This window comes from Symsagittifera roscoffensis, chromosome 5, assembly GCF_963678635.1.
Source record: "Symsagittifera roscoffensis chromosome 5, txSymRosc1.1, whole genome shotgun sequence".
Classification (NCBI taxonomy): domain Eukaryota; kingdom Metazoa; phylum Xenacoelomorpha; order Acoela; family Convolutidae; genus Symsagittifera; species Symsagittifera roscoffensis.
The window spans coordinates 8,262,633-8,267,534 of NC_087066.1; positions in this window are offsets into that span (position 1 = coordinate 8,262,633).

The following is a 4,902-nucleotide window of genomic DNA, read 5'->3' on the forward strand; positions in this document are numbered from 1 at the left end:
AAATTGGTCATCTTGCGGTTGTTAGTTGAGACGTTGTTAGTTGGTTGTTAGTTGAGACGTTGAAGGTGTCGAATCTCTGAGAAGGGGACGCTTCCGCCTCTGGTTTAGTTGTACAGCAACCTGCTAATCAAGTTTATAAACTTGATTAGCAGGTTGATGTACAACAAAACAACAAAACCAGAGGCGGAAGCATCCCTTCTCAGAGATTTGACATCCTCACCGACCAAGCCCATAAAACCAGGGTGTCACAAAACAGCAGAACCTTTTGGTAATCTATTATGACATCCAATTTCAGCAGACCTCTCCTCTAAAATTTCGACGCCAATATACACTAATTTTTCTTTACTAATTTTGAAAAGAGCGCGCCGGCTACTTACCATAAATTTTGACTACAGCTTTGTTTGCAGGAAGGTTATAAAATTTAAACGGTCATTTTTTTTTTCAAAAAATAAAATTCGAATCTTTTTTCGATTTTAAATTTTTTTCTGGTTTTGTTAACTTCTCAGGCAGGGAGTGTGTCTTTGATATACGTTCTGATCTGCAAAGACAATATAAGGCTAATTAATAATAAAACCATCCAAATATAGTAATAATTGCAAAAATATTGCAAAACCGAATTGTTATTTTTCGCATTCCATTTTAATCTTTTTAAAACACTGATAAGATGCAATCAAGAATGAAATAAAATGCGCATAATTCATCTTCAAATGATGAACAAAATAGACAAAATTGTTCATGATGAACAAAATACTCAAAACATAGCCAGTGCCTCAATGGCAAGTAAGCCTAAGAAATAGAGGGCGTAAGTTGAATATTGGGCGATGCACTAGAAAGAAAGATAGTTGCAGCCATCTGTGACGGAAAATAAAAGATATGTCTGATGTTTTCAAAAACAATATGGTAAGCAATAATTTTTAAAGGAAGCATAGTTTTCTCTGATCTTGTAACATGTCTACTCCTATTATTAACTGTATGTGTTCCCATCATTGCAATATTACTATTTTAACGGGCCTTGAAGATAAACACTCGACCCTTAATGCAATAAAAAATAATTGAAAAAAGAACGGCAAAAATTGAACAACCCTTAGTTAGGTTTACAGTTTTACCTGCAGTAAACTTGAACAAAGAGTTTGAAAATAAAGTCATTATCTTTGGTACCCCAGACCAAAAATAGTAAAAATTATTATTTGTGGTTTGTTTTCACGTAATCATTTAAACAAAGCTTAGGATGCGCTATTGATGAAAAAGTAAAGTAAAGCATTGCAGCTAGAGTTTTCGGTGGCTCTTTTTTCGGGCCAAAAATGAAAATTATCGTCTAAGCACATACGTTTTTCGATAGTTTTTTTGGTTGTTTTAGTGGGCGATACTATTTTGAAAAAGAAAAGGTTTCGAGGTAGATTTTGTTCGGAGTTTTTTCTCAATTAAAACCCATTTTTGAAAATTAGTTTTTCCTGAATGATAAAAACCATCTCTGAATAATATATATTAAAAACTGATCGCCTTAAAATGTGAAGTCGTAATTTCGGCTATAAGCACTTTCGGCCACTAGCACACGTCATGTCCGAATACAATTGGCGGGAGAGTATGTTTCTCAGAATTGGCACCAGGGGGGATAGTCACCTCCTTGAAAGGGGAAACAGGAAGTGATCGATTAACCATACCCACTGCAATGGGAAGTGTAGGGTATTTTAGGGCATGATTGAGGAACAGAACAGGCATGGGGTACAAATATAACTATGGTCGTGTATACAAGACTTATTTAAATTATCCGGACAAAACGAATGAAATTTGAAAATTAAAACGTGTTTTTTATCAAAATGGATTAACTTTAGGCAAAAAAAGATGAGGACAAAACTTGCTTAGTGTTTCAGCAGAATTAATGTGATGCAATTGATTGTGCGAAATTACGTCCAAAATATAACCCAAAAAAGGACCATTTTCGTCTATTTTTTGTCCATCAATTACGCTAAAACTATTTGTTTAATTGCTGACAAAATTTACCAAGGTGAGCCTCTTATGTAGCCCAACAAAATTGAACAAAAAATATAATCTCCAAAACTTGGAGCAAAACGTCTAAAAGTAATTTTTTATTAACAAAAATTGCACTTTATATAGTAGATTTGACATTTTTTGTCTCACAGCCAAAATAATTACAATTATACAAAAAAGACAATTAATTCCTCATTTAATTTTGTGGGCTATATAAGAAGCTCATCTCGATATAATTTTGTCAGCAATTGAAAAAATTGTTCTGGCGTAACTTTTGATTGACTATAAAACCGAAAGTGGTCGTTTTTGGAGGGAAACTTTGGACTCGAATTTCGCAAAAAACTGCACCATGTTAACTTTTAAGCAAGTTCTAAGCAAATTTTTTTTTCATCAGTTTTGCACCTGAAGTCTGCCCAGTTTGAGAAAAAGGCGTTTTGAAATTGAAGTTTTTTTCGTTTTGTCCGGATAATTCAAATCTTAACATAACAAGACTGCTCGTATCAGGGCGAAGCCCTGAATGTTCCGACTGCCTTTTCAGGTTTATGGAGCAGTAATAACATTTAAAAAAATCAATGAAATAAAAAAAAATTAAACCTTTTTTTCTAAAATTTGAATTTTTTAAATGAAAATCATCACCCCACACGCCATATAAAGTACAAAAGGATAGATTTCGCTCCTTGTAACAAACCAATTATGGCAAATAAGCTTCTTTTAACCAATTCGGAACGATTTCTAGGACGGATTAACTCTCCGCTTACGCATTATTAGCGCGAAATATATCGTGCGTTAATTGTCCCAAATTGGCTAAAATTGCAATCTTTGAACCCCCGTAATTTTACGAAAAATGATAACAGGTGAAATATCTTTTCAAATTTGAGCTCAGGACAACAACACTTTTCGAATGATATAAAAAATTTCCGTCAAAAATGGCTAGTTAAAAAGTCGAAATTCGTCTGAAGAAAAAAAAACCCACCCCGAGCACAAATATTCCGTTACTTTCGTACCGAAAGTCGGAACAACAACTCAAATAGTCTACATTAATGAGACATAATATTTTTTCGGCGTTTTTTGGCATATTTGATAGCGTGCAATCAAAAAATCCAAAAAAAAACTTTCAGTTTGCACAAGTCAAACATAAAAAATTATCATTTAGATTCTGATAGTTTTTTTGGTGGAAACATTTTTTGGACAAAAAAATTCGCATAAAAACTGTTCAAATTACATTTTTAGTTCAATCAAATGAGTTTATATTCTGTTTTTGAAAAACAAAATTTCTTTTATTGCTCCGATTTGAGAAGAAATTGAGAAATGTATATGCTTGGGACCAACATTACAAAAAAGATTTCGGAATCGTACAGATCGATCAGGGATTAGAGAATTGCCAAGCGAGAATGTGCTTGTATTTGGTCGGTTAATGCAATATGTTTTTAAGGCGTGTGTTAATTATGCGTAGCAAATTACCCCTAAAAAATTAGAGTTTAACAGGTTTTTACTTAACAAAAAATTATTCTGGACCAGTTAACGGGCAGCGAAAAGCTTTGCCCTGATAAACGAACAATCATGTAATGATTATTTTTGCTCTTTTTTAAATTTGAGTTGATTCTACAAAACTTGACTAATGTTGAAGCTAGTGCACAAGTTTGCATTTGTTTGAACAATTGGCTTTTAAAAGTCTATGACGCTAACTACTTTAAGTATATTATTGTTCCGACTTTCGATACGAAAGTAACGGAATATTTGTGCTCGGGGTGGGTTTTTTTTTCTTCAGACAAATTTCGACTTTTTAACTAGCCATTTTTGACGGATTTTTTTTATATATCATTCGAAAGGTATTGTTGTCCTGAGCTCAAATTTGAAAAGATATTTTACCTGTGATCATTTTTCGTAAAATTACGGGGGTTTAAAGATTGCCATTTTGGCCAATTTGGTACAATTAACGCGCGATATATTTCGCGCTATTAACGCGTAAGCGGAGAGTTAATCCGTCTTAGAAATCGTTCCAAATTGGTTAAAAGAAGCTTATTTGCCATAATTGGTTAGTTACAAGGAGCGAAATCTATCCTTTTGTGTTTTATATGGCGTGTGGGAGGATGATTTTCATAAAAAATTTCAAATTTTAGAATTTTTTTTTTCATTTTGTTTTATTTCAGTGAATTTTTTTATGTTATTACTGCTCCATAAACCTCAAAAGGCAGTCGGAACATTCAGGGCTTCGCCCTGATACGAGCAGTCTTGTTTACTTTTATTGATTCCTCTACGTTCAAAAATCTTCGACGCTAATTTGGGAGAGTAGCTTAACTGCTTCTGTGGAATCAGTGGTTCTTACAGAAGTTGTTTGCCCTTTATGGTTATTACGACTTATTTTTTATAGCTTGTTAAATCTGATTTTCAAAGAAACGCTGAAAATCTATACTTCTATTTCATTTTTTCATTTAGTCAAACTTCGGGATCGAAATAAGAGACTGCACCAAATTTTTTTATACCCTAGTGAAAATATCGACTACCTGAATTAAAATGTAAGAAGATACTTTACCTTCGACTTGTTTGTGTGGGGGTTTGAAAACTACCAATTTTAGCATCCCCAGGAATAATGTTTGCACACTGTGAAAATTTTGCTTATGATGCTGATAATGCAACGCAATTCATTTAACTGTGATGAGTTATCTCGCACAAAAAACCGTTCCAACTTTAACTAGAAATAACCTAATTTGTCCTTTTTTGTACAACTGAAAATTTTTCTACAATTATGTTTGGTTTTGTCCCTGTTTTGTTTGTTTTTAATGATTTCTTCAACAGCTATTCGATACCAAATATGGGCCGTCGAACATTCAGAGCTCTACACTGATATACGAGTTATATTGGTGTGCTGAGCTCATTATAAATCATTAGACGCTAATCTCTGTAGCTATATAA